The sequence below is a fragment of the Oryctolagus cuniculus genome, chromosome 2 (assembly GCF_051225735.1).
Source record: "Oryctolagus cuniculus isolate XC-2025 breed Fujian yellow rabbit chromosome 2, ASM5122573v1, whole genome shotgun sequence".
In the NCBI taxonomy this organism is placed as follows: Eukaryota; Metazoa; Chordata; class Mammalia; order Lagomorpha; family Leporidae; genus Oryctolagus; species Oryctolagus cuniculus.
This window is the reverse complement of record NC_142868.1, coordinates 101,445,709-101,469,492: the sequence shown is the minus strand read 5'-3', so window position 1 is coordinate 101,469,492 and position 23,784 is coordinate 101,445,709. Positions and strand designations below refer to the sequence as shown.

The 23,784-nt window shown below is 44.1% G+C and overlaps 1 protein-coding gene across 2 annotated transcripts in view; it reads left to right on the top strand.

Annotated features, from left to right (window-relative positions):
• The first annotated feature begins 11,828 nt into the window (after window positions 1-11,828).
• The window catches only part of LOC127486178 (uncharacterized), a 47,422-nt gene continuing 35,466 nt past the window's right edge, over window positions 11,829-23,784 (top strand). The window contains exon 1 of one of the 2 annotated variants that reach the window (XM_070068653.2): window positions 11,829-12,136. The gene's annotated coding sequence lies outside the window, so the exon portion shown is untranslated. Of the gene's footprint in view, window positions 12,141-23,784 lie in introns of both variants that reach the window. The other variant, XM_089327379.1, reaches the window with a different exon arrangement.

The following is a 23,784-nucleotide window of genomic DNA, read 5'->3' as shown; positions in this document are numbered from 1 at the left end:
GGCTAATTTTATCTGTACTCCATTGCTAAACTTAGATATATCTGTTCTGTATACAGAAGTCATCGCCCCGAAGTACCTAGCCAGGATTATTTTGCTGGGAATTATACTTCTGCAGAAGTATGCCATTCAGTAGGCCCAAAGTTCAAAATAAAAGTGTTTAACAAAACCAACAAGATAACAAATTGAGTTACATCTATGCCTATAAGCTATGCAGAAGTTATATGTTAAAACAATGAACAAGGTTACAAGTGAATAGCAGAATACCATAATTAACATCATATAAGTACACAGGAAATGCTTATTAACCTCAGTGAAAGTTTTCAGGCCCATGAACATGGGCTGGTATTGTGGCCCAGTGGTTCAGCTGCCATCTTTGATGCCTACATCCCATATGAGTGGCAATTTGAGTCACTTCTGATTTGAATCCATGCTAATGGACCTGGGAAAGCAGTAGAAGATGACATAAGTGCTTGGATGCCTGTCACCCATGGGGAAGACTCAGATGAAGTTCCTGATTCCTGGCTTCAGCCTTGCCCCATTCCATATATTGCAGCCATTTGTGGAATATACCATGGATGGAAGACTCTTTCTCTGTCTCTCCCTCTTTGTCTGTAATTCTTCCTTTCAAATAAATGAAAAACTGAATCTTTGAAATAAAACAAAAACAATGAACAGTTGTGATCTGAAAGAGGGAGTATTACAGTGTGCTAACTACTTACATGAAATATGTATAATGTCTGATCCAAAAATTCTGAAAGTTAAAAATTGAATCCAAGACAGGCTTATATTTTCTTTTTTAACAGCAATATCTGGTATTTTCAAGTTTTGGGGTTCACTAAGAAGTGACAACTCTATTCACTAATTGTAAGGCTAGGAGTTCATGATGCCAGATATTCTGTGCATCATTTTTGTGTATATGCTAATGTTTTCAAGGATATTGTGGTATGATGATAATAGATTCTTCTTTTTTTAAATTTATTCATTTTGACTTGAAAGCCAGAATTACAAAGAGGCAGAGGTAAGAGAGAGAGAAAGATGTCTTCCATCTGCTTGTTCACTCTTCCAGATGGCCACAAAGGTCATAGCTGGGTTGATCTGAAGCCAGGAGCTTCTTCTGGTTCTCCCAGACTGGTGCAGGGGCCCAAGGGCTTGAGCCATCTTCCATTGCTTTCCCAGGCCATAGCAGATCAGAAGTGGAGCAGTCGGGACCTGAATCATTGCCCACATGGGATGCCAGCACTGCAGGTAGCGACTTTGCTTGCTATGCCACAGTGCTGGCCCTGATAATGGATTCTTACTGAGCTCATACAATAACGTTGCCACAAGAAATCAAAGAAGTTTTGCATTTTAGAGGAATTAAGTAAGTGGAAAGGTAAACATTTCCATCTATTTACAAAACTATACTAAAGTATAGTAACCAATAGAAATTGTAGAAATCTTCCTGAATCTAGATGGAACACTGAAATGCAGAACCAAAAAAATTTAAATAAAAGCATAGAAATCCATAAATATGATTAATTCAATCTGATGTAACTAATTCTATGTATTTGAAAGACAGTTACAGAGAGAGACAGAGACACAGAGAGAGAGAGCACTTACATTTGCTGGTTCACTCCCCAAGTGGCTGAAACAGTTGGAGCTGAGCTGATCTGAAGCTAGGATCCAGGAGCTTCTTCTGGGTCTCCCATGTGGATGTAGAGGCCCAAGGACCTGAGCCATCCTCTGTTGCTTTCTCAGGAACATGAATAGGGAGCTGGATCAACAGTGGAGCTCCCAGGACTCAAACTGGTGCGCATATGGAATGCTGGAGCATCAAGCCAGGGCTTTAACCCACTGTGCCACTGCACTGGCCCCTCTACTAGCAGTTTAATGTGATTTTTAGTTTTTTTATTTCCCTCAGCATTCTGGAAATTAGTGTCTAAAGTAGCCTAAGATCTGTATTTAAGAATATTTTCTGTTAAACTGATTTCAAGTGTTTTTAGAAAATACAAAATTATCCTTTGACATATCCAAGGGTCCAGCTAGAAATCTCAAGGTCAAAATGCTTAGAACCTTGATCCTGAGAAATCCTGTCAAGAATGCAAAAAGGGCTTCACATGTTTGGTCAAAACTTCTCTTGTCATGAGCTGTATGGAATCCTCTCTGGATTTGGGGGACCAAAAATTGGGAATTTCTTACACTCAGCATGGCTCTAAGGCAATCACCATGCTGAAAAATGACTATATTGACTCCTCAGGTACCCTAGTCTCTACTGTGGACCACATATTGATTGTCAGAGTGCTTTGCTTGCACACTGGAGTTTCTTGTCTGATTTCACTCAGATTTAAAAGCTGTAGGAAATCATGGGAGTAGCCATTAGGAGTTTAGGTCTCCAGACATCACCAGTCACTGGGTTCCACATTTTCCTTCCTTCCCATAACTAAGTTAGCTAAGTCAAAGAAAAAGGGTAGCTCTTTGTATTTCCTTTCTGAAAACATCAATGCTAAAAACATTTAAGTGAAGTCTTCTTTAGAAATTCCAAGTTGGATGGGCCAGCGCCGTGGCTCACTTGGTTAATCCTCTGTTTTACTGGCATCTGGGCAGTGGAGGATGACCCAAGTGCTTGGGCCCCTGAACCTGCATGGGAGACCAGGAAGAAGCACCTGGCTCCTGGCTTCAGATTGGTGCAGCTCTGGCCATTGCAGCCATTTGGGGAGTGAACCAACAGAAGGAAGACCTTTCTCTCTCTCTCTCTCTCTCTCTCTCTCTCTCTCTCACTGTCTATAACTCTACCTGTCAAATAAAAAAGAAAAGAAAAGAAAAGAAAAGAAAAGAAAAGAAAAGAAAAGAAAAGAAAAGAAATTTCAAGTTGGAGAGAACATTTACCCAAGGTCTATGATCTAGATAGCTGATTATTTTCAGCATCTTTGAGCAAGAATTGTTAATGAGCTTTTAATCTTAGATCACCAAAGTGTTCCAAGTTTCAATGAAGCACCACAGAATTCAAAGGAAATCTCATCAATCTCTTCCTAGCAGTTTATTTCCTGACAGTCACCTTCCAATAAAAGCAGCCAAAAGAACTTCTAAGATCACAGACACACATTAATGGAGCCACATTCCAAGTCCATGTTTATAAATTAGCTTTTAAATGGTCGGGGATTGGGGTAATAATCTTAAATCTCCATGCACAAGTCCACAAAACAAGACAAGCTGTGTGCCAAGAAAGAGGAGACAGAGCATGGAGCCACAGGCAGGCCAGGTTTATTCACTCCAAGGTGAATGCATGGCAGAGAGTTCCCAGCAAACAGCAAAGAGAGAACCCCCTGTCTTACAGACTGCTGCTTTATATAGCACAAAGTGGTGGGAAGGAGCTTGGAGGTCTGAGCTAAAGCAGGGCTGCTGAGATAGAGAAGAGCTTGGGCTAGATTTCAAGGTTCTTTGAGGTCACAGTGTGAGCTGGGAGGGGTTTGGGCTGAGGCTGGACTCTGAGGCTGAGCGCTGAGATAGAGGGAGACAGCTTGGGAGGAGTGGGGGAGATATCAGACTGATAGCAGAGTTTTCACATAGTGTTGTGCCCAAAAGTTGAGGCAGGGCATGGCTGGTCAAGGCAGGGGTGGGTGGAGGGGGGAGAGTCTGTATTAGCAAGACAGAGAAACAGGGGACTGCTTGTTGTGTAGGTGAGAGGTCAACATGGGCATAAGGATTTTTGTCCTTTCTCCATCACTGTGTATGACAAAGTCAGAATAAAGCAGACTTTGGTGGGAAATTTCTGATATAAATTCTATAATAAAATTTAGCCAATCACAATGTTTTGCAGTTCGGATAGATTTCTGTGGCTGATCCCATGGGACTGCCTGCCCTGCCCATGCAGGAGGTTGAGAGGGCATGGTGCGCTATGCCTCCCAGGAGGGACCCGGGCCTGGCTGCTGGCAAGTGGCAGGAGCTCCAGGCCCATTTCCAACATCTCCTCTTCCTGTTGGAAGCCTTGTGGCTATGCTTTTGTGGTTCATAAACAGAGAGCTGATAAGCAACTCCCAGACATGGGCTGGTTGCACAAAGGAGCCCAGGGGCCTATGTGTGCTAAGTGACCTATAAGTCAATTAGTTAGAGGCCTTTTGGCATGTTGCCCCTTCTGCTCTATAGAATTGCTGTTGCCACCTCAGCTTTTTTCTTCCCCTCCTACCCTATAAATTCTGAGCCTGATTGCTAAAAACAGACAGGCTCATCAGGCCTGTCTCCAGTGTTTCTTGTGGAGAGATGCTGTTGCTCTTCCAGCCCAACAGCTGAGGGTCTCATGGAAAGAGACCACAGATGTCAGTCTTTCAATAATGGGATTCATTATTGAATTCATTATTGGCTGCCTTTCAGCTGGGAACCTGAGGAAATGTCTAGCAAGGGTAAATGCCATAGGAGTTGTCAGAGACCTAGTAGAGAAAATGATGTGCACCACCAATGGCAAAATCCAGCTCTAATGACAGAACTCCCAATCCCCAATATAGAGCCACACATTTAGCATCTTTCATGTCAGCAAGGAGTATTTACCTTTTGCAAGAACTCTCAGTCAAGTCTCAAGCTATGTGCATGCCTATATTTGTTTTAAGCAAATATTTGTTGGGCCATTTGTCGGAAAGACAAGCAGAATATTAGCCACATTAGGCGCTTTATTCATAAGTTCCAACATCATTACTACCACCAATTCAGATTTAAGAGGAGGACAATTGCTAACCTTGGGTGTGCATCTTGGGGAAGGGGCAAAGGAAATGCTGTGTTTCCTGTCTCTTTGCTCATTTTCTAGCCTGCAAACCTTTCTTCTTCTCTAGTAGCCCCAGGTAAGAAATCAGCCTGCTTCACTTGCTCATAGGTTCTTCTTTAAAATCCCATGGCGCAGCCGGCGCCACAGCTCACTAGGCTAATCCTCCGCCTTGCGGCACCAGCACACTGGGTTCTAGTCCTGGTCGGGGCACCGGATTCTGTCCCAGTTGCCCCTCTTCCAGGCTAGCTCTCTGCTGTGGCCAGGGAGTGCAGTGGAGGATGGCCCAAGTGCTTGGGCCCTGCACCCCATGGGAGACCAGGAGAAGCACCTGGCTCCTTCCATCGGATCAGCGTGGTGCACCGGCTGCAGCACGCTGGCCACGGCAGCCATTGGAGGGTGAACCAATGGCAAAAGGAAGACCTTTCTCTCTGTCTCTCTCTCTCTCTCACTGTCCACTCTGCCTGTCATGCCCACTCTCCCTCTGTCTGACCCTCATTCATATCAGGCATGTGAGTGAACACATGGGACAGCACCCAACATTGCACATTCACTTGTCATTATGACCCACAACCTGCATACATTAACCAGGATCTCATCTGGTGGTCTCTCAGCATCACCCACCCAGGTTGTTGCACTCAATTCAGGCTCATCTAAGTTCACAGGAGCATAAGGGGAAGGACATGTAGTCAGGAGTCCACCCTGCCTTGCAGGGCTACCCCTGCCACATCACCTTCTGAAAATATTATTGCTATGGCAACTTTCCAACCTTGAGGCCAGTGCTTCATACTTCCTCTGACTGTAGGTCTACACACATCCCTTGGCCTCATCAGGCACTCCAGGAGCAGACTCGCTCCATGCATACTGCAGTGCTGGCCAGACAGAGGCAGGATTAGCTCAAACCACTGCCACCAGTCATCCCTGATGTGTCAACAGCTGCAGCCAGTACCACGAGGCCACAGCTCACAGCACATCTGTGACCATCCTACTCTGTGGGCAGATGTGTGATGTGGCAAGCCTCTGAGTCTTCTGCTGGATCCTTTAACCAATGGGCTCTAGAGGGGCAGGGCTTTCCCTCCCCAAATGTTTTCTACACTGTCAAGACAGTGCCTGCCCAACTCTGGTCTTAGGGGATTTGTCATTGTTCCAGGAGCATGTACTCAGGGGTGGGTGGCTGAGCACTTCTGAAGTGTGAACAGGATTTTCTGTGTTTTGTTTTCTTCTTCTTCTTCTTCTTCTTTTTTTTTTTTTTTTTTTTTTTTTTTTTTTTTGCTTTGTAAGGAGGACTCTATGGTTGAACATTTGAACATGACCAAAGTCCCCTGCCTCAGTTTTCTCACCTTCAAGTACACCCATAAGGTGAGAATAGATTCATGAGTCTTCCATTTACATGATACCTCAAGATTCTGTTCATTCAGCCATTCACATTCACATGTGCCCTGTGATGTGGGGCTATGGGGGGTCTGATGGCTTGAGAGGTTTATGCTAAGAAGACCAGGTCAGAAAAGAGCCTTCCTATGAAAGAGGAAATCTCAGGGTTAAAAAGATTCTGACTTCAAATGTGGGGAGCTCCCACAGTCCCCTCAGCCAAGGCCAGAGATGATTTTCTCTTTCTTGGTTATGCCTCTCTGCAAAGACATGGGCACTAGGATAGAAGTTGGGAGATCCCAGCCTTGTCCAGGTTAATGATTGGTTTGACAGCCTGCCAGTCAAGATCCATGTGCTGATCCCAGCTTTAGTTACCAAGCTTCTACCTACCATCTGCCTATTTTCATTTCGTACAATGGTGTCATTTCTGGGCTCTGCTACCTCTGAGATCTGACTCTTTTTTTAAAAAAGATTTATTTATTTATTTGAAAGTCAGAGTTACACAGAGATAGAAGGAGAGGCAGAGAGAGAAGAGGTCTTCCATACACTGGTTCACTTCACAGTTGGTGGCTGCAATAGCCAGAGCTGCACTGCTCAGAAGCCAGGAGGCAGGAGATTCCTCCAGGTCTTCCCATGAGGGTGCAGGGGCCCAAGGGCTTGTACCATCTGCTTTCCCAGTCCACAGCATAGTTCTGGATCAGAAGTGGAGCAGCTGGGAATTGAACCAGTGCCCATATGGGATGCTGGCACTGCTGGGGGTGGCTTTACCCTCTACACCAAATGCCAGCCCTGAGATCTGACCTTAACCTGGTGGTTCCTGCCTGATGGGCATGGCACCCACAAATGTTGTAGGTGATTGTATTCTGCACCCAAAACTTTTGTCACATTGTTTTTAATTATCTATGTCCTTGTCATTTGTCCACCAGGACTGAAATCACCTTTAGGGTAATCATGATATTCACATTATTCGTATTGCATCATTCATACCCAGGAGAGTACCAGGCATAATGCAGACAAGTAACCACTGTCTCGCTTCCTCCACTGCTCCTCATTCCCACAGTGCTAGGGGCTCTTGCTCTTCTCCTCCTCCACCCCTCCCTCTGCACAGCTAGCACCACCATGAGACCCACACACCATACTCCTTTACTCCCTCTGAACCCATATGCTCTCCAGTTCCAGTGGATCCTAACAGGAGGACATATCAAGTGTGGAGGTTTAGTTGTACTCATGAAGCAAAGCTACAGAGCTCCACTATCACTAAGTGAATTGTGGATGTTGGACTTGAAAGCTCTGATTGTTGTGCTCAGTTCTATGGTCCTATGACAACTGAGAGCATGGCAGGAATTAAGGAGATGCCTGCTGTCGCTCCCCCATTCGCGGAGGAATGACACTAGGACCCTGCGCTGTTCTTTTGTCTGCTCGGCCCTTCCCGGGTTTGCTGCTGGTCCTTCCCGGGTTGGCTGCCGATCCCTCCACCTCCGTGGAGGGGCAGCTCCCCCTGCCACTTTCCCCACTTCCGCAGGGGAGCGGCACACCACCGGCTGGCTCTCTCGGGGGCTGCTCAGATGTTATCCAGATGTTCCCGGTGCATGTTGTCTCTCTCCTCCTTTATAGTCCTCTTCCAGCAATCCCAACTCTGCTACCCACATGCCGAGCATGCTGCTCTCCTCCAATCAGGAGCAAGATCAGCGCCTGCAGCTCAGTCAAGTTGGCAAGAGGCAGCTGCGTAGAAGTTGTTTACTCCCTTTCAGCGCCATATTGTGGGAGAGCAGATGCATAGAATAAGTCTTAATTCCAGTAACTTAGTCTAGTCCAAGTTGCTCCCCACAGCCTGCCTGCATATCCCATTCATTTAGGAGACACAGAGCTCTGCGGCATTGTTGTTTTAGCCCTTTCCATTTATTCACTGCTCAAACCTATTGCTTTCTTTTCTGCTTTGTGTCCATCCACTCATATCAGAGTAGCCAGGACAGAGTGAGTTTTTATGAGTCATGATGGTGAGCCAGTGGCTAGACACCTTACTTGGACTTTATAATGTGCATTTTGGCTATTCCAGGAAATTGTTTTTTTAAAGATTTATTTATTTATTTGAAATAGTTACACAGAGAGAGAAGGAGAGGAAGAAAGAGAGGGAGAGGTCCTCCATCCGTTTGTTCATTCCCAATTGGCTGCAATGGCCGGAGCTGTGTCAATCTGAAGCCAGGAGCCAGAAGCCTCTTCCAGGTCTCCCACATGGGTTCAGGGGCCCAAGGCCTTGGGCCATCTTCTACTGCTTTCCCAGGCCATAGCAGAGAGCCGGATCAGAAGTGGAGCAGCCAGGACTTGAACAAATGCCTATATGGGATGCCACACTGCAGGTGGCAGCTTTACCCACTATGCCATAGTGCTGGCCCCTCCCCAAGGAATTTTTTGTTTTTTACGTCTTTCCTGCTTAATTGTGCTTTAGTTACCTAAGGCTGATGAATCTATAAATTGTGAATTAGCAAGGTATTCCAAATTTAGCTGTGAAATATATGATTTTGTGCATTTTTTAACTTAACTTTTTTTTATAAATTTTCTTTTGACAGGCAGAGGGACAGTGAGAGAGAGAGACAGAGAGAAAGGTCTTCCTTTTGCCATTGGTTCACCCTCCAATGGCTGCCACGGCCAGTGCACTGTGGCCAGCGCATTGTGCTGATCTGAAGCCAGGAGCCAGGTGCTTCTGGTCTCCCATGTGTGTGCAGGGCCCAAGCACTTGGGCCATCCTCCACTGCACTCCCTGGCCACAGCAGAGCACTGGCCTGGAAGAGGGGCAACTGGGACAGAATCCGGTGCCCCGACCTGAACTAGAACCCAGTGTGCTGGCCCCACAAGGTGGAGGATTAGCCTATTGAGCCACGGTGCCAGCCTTTTTAAAATATTGACCATTACTACTCTTTTTAAAAATATTTATTTACTTATTTATTTGAAAATCAGAGTTACTCAGAGAGAGTGGAGGCAGAGAGAGAGAGGGAGAGAGAGAGAGAGGTCTTCTATCTGATGGTTCACTCTCTAATTGGCCACAATGGCCAGAAGTGTGCTGATTCAAAGCCAGCAGCCAGGAGCTTCCTCCAGGTCTCCCATGTGGATGGAAGGGAGCAAGTATCCTCTACTGCTTTCCCAGGCCATAGCAGAGAGCTGGATTGAAAGTGGAGCAGCCAGGTCTTGAACAGGGGCCCATATTGGATGCCAGCACTTCAGGCCTGGGTGTTAACCTGCTGCGCCACAGCGCCAGCCCCTGAATTTAACTTTTTATTTAAACCTTTCTTATAGAAATGGATTATGTCTTCTAGTTTCTAAGTAACTGCATCATAATGAGGACCATTGTAGATTGTAGCAGTTAAAAATATTTGGCTTGATGATCAACATAAGGCTTATAGATAGTAGCTACCCATGAGATTGTGTCTTGGATTTAGGGGAAGTTTATAAGTCAGTTGGAGGTAGCCTTTTATTACTGGTGAACATGAATGTACTGAGAACTCCTTGTCCATTTAATAATAAAATCCAAATGAAGATTTACACATGAGTTCCCTCCTGCCTTCATCTACCACTGAAATCCTGTTGTTTCTGCCTTTTGGATCTCCCTGTAATCTGTTGCCTCTTCTTCATTCCCGCTACCACCATACCTTGGTTTAGATTCTATGGAATTTCCTTTGATATACTTTTTAATTGACTTCTCTGCTTTTTGTTTTTCTTACCTTTGTGTAAAGCCTCTTAGTTCATCCAAATATTTTTCTGATTGCTCAGGTTCTCTTACTCCAATAACTAAGAAAATCATGTGGCTGGTAGTTCTTTCAACACACCACACAAAAGAATGCTCAGTAAATGCTTACTAAATAATGAATGGAATGCCTTACAAAGCTAGGGTGAACATTTAACCTGCTTGGCCCTGGATGGTTTCTGTTTATACATTTCAACCCTGTGTCATTATCAATATGTCTCTTTTATTATCAAAGTTGTCTCTGAGCACCAAATTATACATTCATCTAATTGTGTGTGTTATCAAATAGATATCTATTTCATTGTCTCTTCAACTAGGTAGTTATTGGGGGTCAGAAATTATATTTGTTTAATTTTTATAGCCTCATTTATTCATTCAACTAAAAGAATGACTCTATCAAGATGCTGAGTTTCAATGTCAAAGCAAACATGTTTCTTGCCCTCCTGAATTTCAATCTGGCAAGAAAAAGCAGTCTACACAAAGAATATTGCCTGACATAATAAACATTAGTGTGAAATGAATGGATACATTTAAGCATTCCTAATCCAGCAATTCTAATCCCATGAATTATAATTGACAGAAGTAATCACAAACAGAACTCCATGTCATCCTGCTTCCATTTACATTTCTACTTAAAATCTTAAAAATCAAACACCACACATATACCTAAGAATGCATAATATTTATATGCTATCTTGATATTAAGCATGAGAAAAATAACCATACAGCAAAAGCAACTTTGAACCTCCTTTCTTTTTTAGATAAATTATAATCCTATGTGTTTCTCTACAGTGAAGATTAGGATTGTAGATACTCTTCCTCTCCCTCACTTTTTATTTTAGAGATGAGAAATCTGGGGTTTTAGAAACTGAGCCCCAAGATAAAAGAAATATTTCTTTTTTTAAAGAAGATTTTTTTTTATTTGAAAGGTAGAATTACAGAGAGGCAGAGGCAGAGAGAGAGAGAGAGAGAGAGAGGTCTTCCATCCACTTGTTCACTCCCCAAATGGCTGCAATAGCCATAGTTAAGCTGATCCAAAGCCAGGAGCCAGGAAATTCTGGGTCTCTGATGTGGATGCAGGGTCCCAGGCATTTGGGCCATCTTCTACTGCTTTCCCAGGCTACAGCAGAAAGCTGTATTGGAAGTGGAGCAGCAGGGACTTGAACTAGCCCCCGTATAGAATGTCGGTGCTGAAGGCGGAGGCTTAGCCCACTATGCCACAGTGCTGATCCTGAAAGACTTCTTAAACCAATATTTCACATTGGTCAGCCTTTAAGCTAGACTTTTTTACCATACTTCCATGGGAAAATTCAATTCTAATCTCTTTCCACCTCAGCTTTCTCTTTGTGAATTGAGAATACGGTCTCCAGAATTAACCTAAAGTATAATTGATACAATGTAAGGCATTTACTCTGTTAATCTGGCCCCTAGAAGATACTTGGCAATGTTAGTCCTGTATCCAGTTCTCTCTCTCTCTCTCTCTTTTTTTTTTTTTTTTGTACTTGGTGAATTAGATGGTGGTGTAAAATGCTTTGAAAAGAACCACAAATAAAAGACACAAATAAAAATTGTATTCTCAAATCTAGATGTTAAACTATGCCGTGTACACCTGTGCTGAGAGTTACATTGAAATCCTTGTCATTCATTATTTGAGAGAAGCTGTCCAGGAATAAAGCAGCAGGGGATTTTCCTGAGGGAAACAGCGTGTGTGAGGGAACTGGGATTTGGGACTCAGCAGCAGTGGCTGTCAGTTCTTAAGATTTTGTTCAAGAAAGGATGAACAGCAGCTGATCCTCGAGATCTGGGGTGGGAAGGAAGGGAAGGAGGGATGTAAACAAAAGCAAACACCCTCTGGTTCCCAGCCTGTCTCCACCCACCCCGCACTGAAGTCCTAGGAGAGGGCCAGTAAGTCTATCTAGGAATGCTCTGGCCTGGACTCCATTTCCCAGAGTCACCCAGTGCTCTAACGTTTCCTGCCTGTGCGTGTGCATGTGGGAGAACGTGCGCATGCGTGCTTTTCCCTGTGGCTCGGGGCTGGGAACAGAAGTTGATTTACTGATCAGAGAGGTCCCTGAGAGGCCGCGTTGCTCCTTCTCCCACATTCACTGGGGAGTCTTGCTTTGCAAGTGCAATTTCCGGCGGTTCGGGAGCACACACCTCAGACCTGCCGCCCACTGCTTCTGTGCCTCTGCATCTGCCACCGTGGGCCCCAAGTTCCAGCGACTTCTCCTGTCCCACACTCTCTGCTTTGCTCTCCAGGTGTCCTGAAGAAAGGGGACGTGCTCCCGAGATTTTCCACGGCAAGTATGGAGAACAGGAGGGGCATCTATGCGTGTGTGGGAGAAGGGAGGGTGCGATGGCAGGTGGCGGCTCCCAGACCTCGATCACTTGCTTCTCAGTGATCCTGGGAGCTTCTCCGGCAGAGTCAAGGCTGGGGCCCAGGTGTTGTGTTTCCCGCCACCGCTTCCCAGTCTCCCGATGCTTGGCCAGTGCCATGGGCTGCCTCGCTCAAATTCTCCTTAAAGTACACTGGATGAGGAACGGCACAAGCAGGGCAGTTGAGAGCACGCCTAAGGAAGGAGTCCCTTTCCCTATATTTAAATAAGCCCAGTTCTCACTTTGGGTGGGTCAGAGAATGCCTTGTGGCTGGCCTCTGGCTATATCCCCTGGTAGTTCCAGCTGGGTGGGGCTCAGCGGCCCTCAGCCTGAGCCTGAGGCAGTGGAGAGGTGGAGACAGAAAATCAGAGTAGGCTCTGGCTCCTGGCCCCCATGCTGGACCCCACGGACACATCTGACTGCTGGGGCATTATGTGTTTGGCTGACTTTCCCAGCAGCACGTGAAGCTTGTGCAGTAGCTTTGTGGATTGATCACTCCTCCGTGTTTAATTAACAGACTCTTTTTCAATCTGGAGCTTGAGGCCATTGAAATGTGATTTATTTTCCTGCATGTCGATTTCTGTCTTCAACCCTTCTTTCTTCTCATGTTATTAGGGATGTGAACTTTTATTACCTGCTGCTAATCCCTTTGCAAAGTGAGAAGTGAACTGAAATTAATGCAAGTCTACCGTGTGAGTTAATAATGAGCTACTTCAATCTGGATTTTCATAGTGGAGAGCTATGAAAACATAAATACAGAAAAGTATCAATTTTTCTTGTCTAGTTCTTTACAGTCACTCAATGCTCCACCAAGCTGATTATCTTACAGTCCATAGGGTTTTAATTAGGGGGCCAGTTTTTTTTTTTTTAATTTGACAGGCAGAGTTAGAGAGGAAGGTCTTCCTTCTGGTGGTTCATCCCCCAAATGGCCACTATGGCTGGCGCACTGTGCTGATCCGAAGCCAGGAACCAGGTGCTTCCTCCTGGTCTCCCACATGGGTGCAGGGGCCCAAGCACTTGGGCCACAGCAGAGAACTGGACTGGAAGAGGAGCAAATGGGACAGAATCTGGTGTGCATATGGATGCCAGCACTGCAGGCAGAGGATTAACCAAGTGAGCCATGGCGCTGGTCAGTTACTTTTTTTTAAAAAAAATTTATTTATTTATTTGAACGGCAGAGTTACAGAGAGGCAAAGACACACACACACACACACACACACACACACAGAGAGCTCCCATCTGCTGGTTTACTCCCCAGATGGTCACAATGGCCAGAACTGCATAGATCTGAAGCCAGAAGCCAGGACCTTCTTCCAGGTCTCCCACACAGGTACAGGGGACCAAGCACTTGGGTCATCTTCCACTGCTTTTCCAGGCCATAACAGAGAGCTGGATCAGAAGTGGAGCAGCCAGGTCTTGAACCAGCACCCGTATGCTTTTACCCACTCAGCCACAACACCAACTTCAAGTTACTTTTCTTATTCTGGGTTCTGTGTTTAACCCCATGACATTTTCAACATGGAAGGATAATAGTGATAGATTTTCAAAATGACTGCTCTGTGGAAGCCTTTGTACAGGTGTTAATGTGAAGATGGGTAAGGAAGAAAAGAGAAAATGTTCCCCTCTTCCCCTCACAGAGATGCCCACACAGTACGGTAAACGATGTGGCTTTGGGCTGGCACTGTGGCTCAGTAGTTTAATCCTCTGCCTGTGGTGCCAGCATCCCATATGGGCACCAGTTCGAGTCCCAGCTCCTCCTCTGATCCAGCTCACTGCTATGGCCTGGGAAGGCAGTAGAAGATGGCCCAAGTGCTTGGGCCTCTGCACCCATGTGGGAGACCCAGAAGAAGCTCCTGGCTCCTGGCTTTAGAACAGTGTAGCTCTTCTGGCCATTTTGACCAACTGGGGAATGAACCAGCAGAAGGAAGACCTTCCTGTCTGTCTATCCATCTCAGTATCTGTAATTCTACCTCTCAAATAAATAAATAAAACATCTTTTAAAAAAAGAGAAATGTGGCCCTGAAAACTATTGGTATAGACTAACTTTCAGTGTAATGAAGTTTTCACTTCTTCTGTGTAATAGTTATGTTATGTTATCCTTGCTTTGGATAAACAAACTCTCTCCCATCCCTCAGTTAAAATGCTTTTAAAAATAGGTTTATTTTGAGGGCTGGCACTGGGGCATGGCAGGTGAGGCTGCCACCTACAGTGCTGGCATCCCGTATGGGTGCTTGTTTGAGATCCTGTGAAAGCAGTGGAAGATGGCCCAAGTTCTTGGGTTCTGCACTCCATGGGAGACCTGACAGAAGCTTCTGGCTCCTGGCTTCAGATAGATCCATCTCTGGCCATTGCAGCCATTTGGGGAGTGAATCAGTACATGAAAGACCTCTCTCTGTGCCTCTGCCTCTCTGTAACTCTGCCTTTTAAATAAATAAATAAATTTTTACATGCTATACCATGGAGCTGGCCCCAAGACCTAACAGGTTTTCTGGGTGCTTATCTTGGGGTTCACTTTGAGCACTAAGCACAGTTATTCTGTGTGACTGAATATTTCATGTTCCTTCTTATGGAAAAGTTTTTCTCATGATCTGAGTGATTGGCTACATCTGCCTGTAGTGGAAACTAAAACTTAATTTGGCATCTGAACACCCAGAGTGCTGAGTCCTGTAATCTTCAGAATTTAATCAGAAAATGTGTTTTGAAACATTTGGTCTATGGGTAGGCAGGGCAATTTTCCTGGATCACTGTGAGAATTCTGAAATTTACTTCCTTTTATTTTCTTAAAATAACTATATTTGTAATTTGCTCCCCCTTTCTGAAATGTTTGTGCTTCTGTCCTCCTTATAACCATGGACATGAGTAGCACTTTTCCTTCTCTCTCTCTCTCTCTCTCTTTTTTTTTTAACAGGCAGAGTGGACAGTGAGAGAGAGAGATAGAGAGAAAGGTCTTTCTTTGCCATTGGTTCACCCTCCAATGGCCACCACGGCCAGTGCACCGTGCTGATCCAAAGGCAGGAGGCAGGTGCTTCTCCTGGTCTCCCATGCGGGTGCAGGGCCCAAGCACCTGGGCCATCCTCCACTGCACTCCCGGGCCATTGCAGAGGGCTGGCCTGGAAGAGGGGCAACCGGGACAGAATCCAGCACCCCGACCGGGACTAGAACCTTGTGTGCCAGCGCCACAAGGAGGAGGATTAGCCTATTGAGACGCTAAGCCATTTATTTTCCTTCTCTTTATGATGTTACAAGAGCAGTGGGACATTGTAGCTCTCTCCCCTGGCAGCACATCTTCCTCAGTACGTCTCTTTGAATTAGACCCTGGGTTAACTTGGCTGCACAAAAGGCATATATCTAAACCCAGTGTACCTAATGAATGAAATTCATCATGAAATCAATATGCCTTGTAAACCTCTCATCTCTTGTTTTGAAATGTGTTGTGAATGTGTCTTTTATGTCAGTATCTGTAAGCTGGAGATTTGCCACTTAAGGCAGAAGGCTGCTGAGGGACAGCACAACTGTAGCTTTGCTCTCTTACTTTAGTGTGGCTACTCTCTCACCCTTTCTCTTTATTTTATTAAGATTTAAAAATTTTATTTTAAAGGCAGAGTTACAGAGAAAGAGGCAGAGACAGAAGGATGGGGATCTTGCATCTGCTGGTTCACTCAAGGGACTGCAATGAATAATGCTGGCCCAGCCTGGAAGTCCAACCCAGTGTCCCATGTTGGTGCAAGGACCCAAGTACTTGTGCCATCTGTTTCTGCTTCCCTAGTTGCATTAGCAGGGAGCTGGATCAGAAGTGGAACAGCTGTGACTCAAACTGGCACTCATGAGGCTGGCATTGTGGCACAATGGGGAAAGCCACCATCTGCAATGCCAGCTTCCCAGATGAACAGCCGTTCATGTCCCAGTTGCTCCACTTCTAACTTAGCTCCCTGCTGATGGTTTGGGAAAAGCAGCAGCGGATGACTCAAGTGTTGGGGCCATTGTAACCCATGTGGGAGACCCAGATGAAGTGCCTGGCTCCTGGTTTCTGTGTGCTTCAGCCCTGGCCATGGCAGCCATCTCAGATGGAAGATTTCTCTCTTTTTAGCATTTATTTATTTATTTGCAAGGCAGAGATAGAGAAAGGGAGAGAATGAGAAAGAGATTTTCCATCTGCTGGTCTACTTCCTAGATGGCTGCAATGGCCAAGACTGGGCCAGGCCCAAGCCAGGCACCAAGAGCTTCATCCAGGTCTCCCACTTGGGTGTCAAGGACCCAGGTATTGGACCATCTTCTACTTTTCCAGGGCCACTAATAGAGAACTGGATTAGAAGTGGAGCAGCCAGGACATGAACTGGTGCCTATACCAGATGCCAGCACTGCAGGCAGCAGCTTTACCTGCTAGTCCACAATGGCATCCCATCTGACTCTCCCTCCTCTCCATAACTCTGACATTTTTTTTAAGATTTATTTTATTTATTTGACAGAGTTACTGATAGAGATAGAGACAGATAGAGAGGTCTTCAGTCTGTTGTTTCACTCCCCAAATGGCCACAGTGGCCAAATCTGAGCTGATCTGAAGCCAGGAGCCAGGAGCTTCTTCTGGATCTCCCACATGGATATAGGGGACCACAGACTTGGGCCATACTGTGCCACTTTCCCAAGCACATTAACAGGCAGCTGGATTGGAAGTGGGACAGCCAAGACCCAAACTGGTGACCATATGGGATGCAGGCCAGTGTCTCAACCAGCTGTGCCACAGCACTGGCCCCCAAAACTCTGACTTTCAAATAAATAAATCTTTTTTAAAGGGTGGACACACATATTGGATCCCAGCATTTTATTTGGTGGTGGCTTAATCCACTGTGCCACAAAGCCAGTCCCACCCTTTATCCTGGTGACTTGTGTGTCAAGATCTGGGTAATATCTGCTGAACAACTGTTGGTATTATGTTAGACTCTTCTGTTTTATTTTGGTTCTCATTTGTTGAGTTTATTTTGGCTGCCACTTTTTGGTAGCAAGCTGTGATGTCATCAGTGGCTAAAGCTGCCATGTGTTAGGTTGGCACTGATTCTACCTTTCCATTTCTTCAAGTAGAAGTAGAAAATGAAATCCTCTCAAAACTAACATGCTACAAGTAACAACTGGAAATCAAGCTTCCTTCCTTCTCACCTAACAGACCCAGCTGGTCTCTGTGTTTCTCATTTTAGCCCAAACCTACATGAGATTCCTAGAGCAGAAGGAAGCTTATTCTTCAAGGCAGAATTCATAGATATGGTTATCCATTCACCTCTGAGAATTAAAGCCATCACTCTGCTTTTTGACTGGTTTTCAATTTGTGGTGGTGCCCTCTCTCACAGGAGGATAGATTCCTCAAAGAAGAATACACCTAGGTGGAGAAAACTTCAAGGAGTGGGTTTTCCAAAGTGAAATGGAATTCTGGCCTGGACATCCTTGAGATCATGATCAGCAGAGTGGGGAAATTCTTTGCTATGTCCATTCACATCCTTTCCTTTTTGTTCATTGTATTCCTTCCTTACATAGTGCTCTGTGCTCTCCTTCTGTTGCACACACACAAGGCGTGTCTGTGATTGAGGCTGTTTGTGTACCACTGCAGTATCTGGAGTTGCCTTTGTCTCCGTCTCTAACCAGAAATTCAGATGCAGAGTGAGGAGGAGACTGCCAGCCTGCCACACAGGGCTTGGGCCCCTTGCTCCTTTACTTTTCTTCAGTGCAGGAGCAGCCTTAAAGAGAGCTATACTGGGTAGTATTATTTCTTTTGGATTTGAGTGCTTGGATAGCAAAAGAAATACATATTTTTTTTCTTATAGAATGGATTGAGGAGGCACTACATAAAGTCAGCAGCAACTTTCTTGGCTCTTGTTACATGTCAAGATGAGTCAGAATATTTAGGGCCATTTGTTAAATTTTTTAAAAAATTAAAAGTATTTATTTATTTGAAAGGCAGAGTTACAAAGAGAGAAGGAGAGATGTAAATTATTTATCCACTGTTTCACACCCCTAATGGCCACAGAACCTGGGGTTGAAACTGGATTAAAGTCAGGAGCCAGTATCTTCTTCCACATTTCCCATGTGGGAGTAGGAGCATAGGCACCAAACTTTGTAGCTTTCCTAGGCACAGCTGGGACATGAACTCATGCACAATATGGAATACCAGCATCACAGGCAATGGCTTTCCCACTATGCTCTACTGTCTGTTTATTATTATTATTATTATTATTATTATTATTTTTATTTGAAAGAGAATTAGAAGCAGAGGCAGAAAGAGAGAGGGAGAAAGGCCTTCCATCTTCTGGTTTACTCCCAGATGGCTGCAATGGCTGGAGCTACCCTGAACTGAAGCCAAGAGCCGGGAGACTCTTCCAGTTATCCCACATGGGTACAGGGGCCCAAGGTCTTGGGTCATCTTCTACTGCTTCCCCAGACCTTAGAAGAGAGCTGGATCAGAAATGGAGCAGCTGAGACTCAAAGCAGCACCCACATGGGATGCCAGTAGTGCAGGCAGCAGCTTTCCCTGCTGGGACACAGTACCAGCCCCTCTATCATCTGTTTTATGGAAATATTTAAGGGACATTAGAAGGCCATTCAGGCCCTTCCTACAATACATTTTGAAATAGTGATTGACAGTCCACAAGACTGCTTCCAAAGGGAGAGAGCTGCAGGGACAGAGAGGCAGTGATATTGAAAGGGTATGAGGAACAAGGGAAGATGGGAAGGCCAGAAGAAATCTTGAAAAGTATTCCAAAGGATAAAGTAATAGGACACAGGTCATTTGTGCAGGTTTCCATTATAGGGTTTTCCTTTTTTTTTTTTTTTTTTCTTGTTAATTAGAGATAATTTCTAACATGATTTGTGATATACTGGACTCACTTTTCAGTTTTCTTCTTACAGATAAGATGTGCTTATAAGATGTAGAGGGGCTGGTACTGTGGCTTTGTAGTTTAATCCTCTGCCTGTGGCACTGGCATCCTATATGGGCACCATTCTAGTCCCAGATTCTCCTCTTCTGATCCAGCTCTCTGCTATGACATGGGAAAGTAGTAGAAGATGGCTCAAGTGCTTAGGTCCCTGTACCCAAGGGGGAACAGAGAAGCTCCTGGCTCCTGGTTTCAGATCAGTGCAGCTCCCTCTGTTATAGTCATTTGGGGAATGAACCAGCAGATGGAAGACTTTTATCTCTGTCTCTTCCTCTCACTGTCTATAATTTGAGCTCTCAAATAAATAAAATCTTAAAAAATAAGATGTAGAGAAGTACTGGAATTAAATGCAATAGTACACTCCTAAATATGCAATAGCATTAAATTTTTGTTGAGAAAGGGATGAGCTTGGCTTTATGTGTGTCTTGCTTAAAGCAGAATTTTTGACTGAATTTGAGACAATTAAAAATCAGTTTCATAATTGAAACATTGACCATTTTTACTGCTGCAGCCTCCCCCTCACTCTGTATCCCTATGCAGATAGTCCACATGAGAGTACAATAGAAAGAGAGGCCTGCATATCTGGAGTAATGCAAATAAGCCCTTTGCTTAAACCAGGGGATTGATCGACTGGAGTTCTTTGTGATTCAGTTTGCATTTTTCTGTAGAGTGAAATATAGTGATTTGGGTAAAGTATCTTGTCTTCTAGTAGATGATTCCAATTGGCTTTCTTATCCATCTACCTGGCATCACAGGTGATTCCCAAGACAGGTGTTGCGCTCTATGGAAAAAAAAAGTAGCCTTTTCAGAGTTGATGTATTTCTCCTGGATAATTAGAGAAATATTTTGTAAGAAGCAGTTCATGGAGGATGTGTACTTCCCTAGAAATGAGACAGAAGTGATTCCCTTTCCTTGCCCCTCCCTGAGCTAGTTCCTGAGGCTTATTGATCAGGGCAAGAATGCTAATATTTATAGGCCAATTATGAATGATGCATGTTTGTCTTACACATGAGATGTCGACAGATCTGTTTCTCAAGGCCTTTAAGATAAAATAAGCAAATTTTGCAACAAAAGAGAAGGTTGGCATTGCCTGTTGCCTTGGTCTGGGATCTGTGCATTTATTATACACTTAGTACTCTGACTCCTATTGTGCGCATCTCCTGATGGTTCTTTTTTGGCCATTCCTGTGTCCAGATTCCTTAATGGGTGACAATCTTTGTCCAGACTGCCAGTCTGATAACTCAGCCCAAATTGGAGTTGACTAGTTTGTGTACTCACTTCAGGATTAAGGTGGTCCAAAACTGCCAATGCCCAATGACTGGGCTGCCTTTATGCTCACTCAAGAGATAAGACTCTGGGAACAGGTCCCAAGTGGCTTTGCTTGGTTCTCTTCCCTTGATCTCCTTGGTGACCAGGCTGATTCTCAGATAGACAGGGAACTTGTTGGCTCACAGAAGTCTCCAGATTTCTGTTTTGCACTCATCTGCAAAATATTTGAGTTTTCTCTTGGATCTCAAAAGTCCTGAGTAGGGAGTTTTATTTTGTATTGAGATGTGTCTTTATAAAGACAGGTGTCATTGAAGACTGTGTGTCCTCAGAATCAACTGATCTCATCCAGGCCTGCCTGGAGTTTTGGGATCCTGGCTTCAGGCTGAACATTGCCTGCTGTTGTGAGCATTTGGGTGTGTACCAGAAAATGGAAGAAATCTCTCTCCCTCTCCATCTCCCTCTACCTTTCAAATAAAATGAAAAACAGATAAACATTGGAAAAAGTGTGTTTTGCCTTGTGTCCTAAGGAAAAAGTAATTACTGTTGTTATAGCTAGAACTCATTTGTACACTTCACAAATACTCACAAATCTCAGGTTAAAGGCTTGGTGGTCACTACTGGCTGGGCTGCCTACTCAGCTCCCATTCTGTAATGCATCCCCTTCCATCATCTGCAGTTCACTTTGGGTGCTCATAAAACACCAAACTGCCTCTTGACTTTGCATCCCTATGTTCTTTATACATAGCTGGGCCACAATCTCATTTTCTTTAGCAGCATGCTAATTTTTATGAGTACTTCATAGGCAAAGAATAATGGGGACATTGATTTTTTCTGAGCTTTTGCCCTAAGTGGTTTATTTTATGAAGCTGATTCTGGGTACTGTATAGAATTTTGTTGGATCAGAAGTTGGGGTGCAGAGGTTGACATTAGAGAAATAGGGCTAGCACTGTCACTTCCACCCTGCAACCCATGCCTGCCTTTGGATTCTGCTTTCATAGAGTGTTGGAATGAGGCAGTAGTGATGCAATAAAGGAATGAACTTTCAATTGTTAAACATTTTTATTTTTATTAATACAAAGAGAACAGATTGTATAAGATTGTAATTCCAGAAGAACATTACCATACTTTTCTATTTCCCCCTCCTTTCTTCCTTTCTCTTTTTAAGGATTTAATAAGCTGGCTTTTTTTCCCTAACCTAGTCTTTACCCCTTCACCTCCAGCCTTCCTGTCCATTTGCTCCTACTTTACAATCTAGTACTTTAAGATTTTTCCCCCTTCTTTCATGCATGTTTTTGCCTACTCCTACTCCAATTCCAAAGAAGGAAAAATGAATAAAAAACATGAGATAGTGATTCAAAGACAGGAATCCTATCCAGAAATATGGAAAAAAAAGTTACCTCCTTTTTCTTTTTATTAATAATTTATTTATTGACTTACCTTTCTGGAAGAGGCAGCTGGAAGTTCTCTGAGGTCTTTCCTTAGAATGTGAGGAGAGCCAGACATATTGGATAGACTCTTTACAGTCTGTTTTACTGTGAGAGATGCTGTTCCACTTGCCTGTGGCAGAAAAAAATGTGATTTCAATGATTTTTTTTCTGTATTACTACTAATTTTTATGATGAGTCTCATCTTTATCAATGGATAGAGACCTGTCAAATTTGCCATGAGCAAAAAATTTCACAGACACAACTGCTTCCAGAGGAGATGCATGCCTCTTCATTCCCACATGGCCTTCCCCTGAGATCTCCAGGTGGCTTTCCTTAGTCTCCTGGAAGCAAAGAGAAGATTCCAACCACAGAAAAAGCTCACTATGACTGTGATGTTGTTTCTTGGAAGTTCCTGTCCAAAAAGTAATCATTTAAGAACATCAGGGGCATTTCATTAGTTTCACAGGAATTTCTTCTTCCTGGCTTCAGTGGAGAGGAAAAATAACCACAGTTGAAGCATGATTCTAGGGAAAGCACAATTATTTATCTGCATAACAAAAATCCTCAATTTTTTCTGCACATTGTTAGTCTTACATGGGTTAGAAAAAAATGCCATTTAATGTCTTAGAACTCTCTAATGTTAAAAAGTACAAGAATTAAAAATTGCTATTATTTTATGCTCTTATAAAGCTGCAAAAGCATTAACATTGTGCATTTCTGGGTGATTTGGAAACTAAATTCGAAATCAACTACATTGACTGATTTTGCAGAGTAGGAAGAAAATAATTGGTTTATTAATTATTTATAAAGAGAGACTATGAAAGAAGCTATTCATTGGTACCAATTGTCTAAGCTTTAGTGTATATGAAACTATGATTTATTTATTTATTTGTTTGTTTGTTTATTTATTTATATTTGACAGAGTTATAGACAGTGAGAGAGAGACAGAGAGAAAGGTCTTCTTTCCGTTGGTTCACTCCCCTAATGGCCACTACAGACAGTGCTCTGCCTATCCGAAGCCCAGAGTCAAGTACTTCCTCCAGTTATCCTGTGCAGGTGCAGAGAACCAAGCACTTGGGCCACACTCCACTGCCCTCCTGGGCCCAGGAAGAGGAGCAAATGGGACTAGTACCCGGCACCCCAACTGGGACTAGAACCCAGGGTGCTGGTGCCACAAGTGAAGGATTAGCCAAGTGAGCCATGGCATCAGCCTATGATTTATTTTATTTTATGAGCTATGTCCACTTGAAGTTGTGAAAGGAAACCTACAATGGTGGTTGTAATTCACTTTAACAGACTTTTTGAAGGATTGTATTTATTTCTTTGAGAGGCAGAGTTACAGACAGTGAGAGGTAGAGACAGAGAGAAAGGTCTTCCATCCATTGGTTCACTCCCCAAATTGCCACAACAGCCAGAGTTGCTTGATCCAATGCCAGGAGCCAGGTGCTTCTTCCTAGTTGCCCATGGGTGCAGGGGCCCAAGCACTTGGGCCACATTTTACTGCTTTCCCAGGCCATAGCAGAGAGCTGTAGTGAAAGAGGAGTAGCTGGGACCAGAACCAGTGCCTATATGGGATGCCAGTGCCACAGGTGGAAGATTAACCTACTGTGCCATCGCACTGGCCCCACAATTCTCTTGAAAACAGAAACATTTATTCCTGAGTCTTTTGATGAGTTAGGCCAATGAAGTCCTGACAGGGCACATTTGTCTCTAGAATTAGAGGTGTGCTCATCATTCTCATACTGTGTTCTGTTGCTGTTCAGCCTGTGACAGTGACATGGAAATAAAAAAAACCAGATATTCAGCATGTGGTTACCCGACAAGGAGTCTTATCTTGTCTGCATCTGAATAATTTTGATAGCCAGGTGTTTTTAAGTTGCTAAATATTCTCCTAATTTGTATTTATTTAAAGACTATTAACTCAGTATGACAATTTTTGTTATAATAATTTGATTGCTG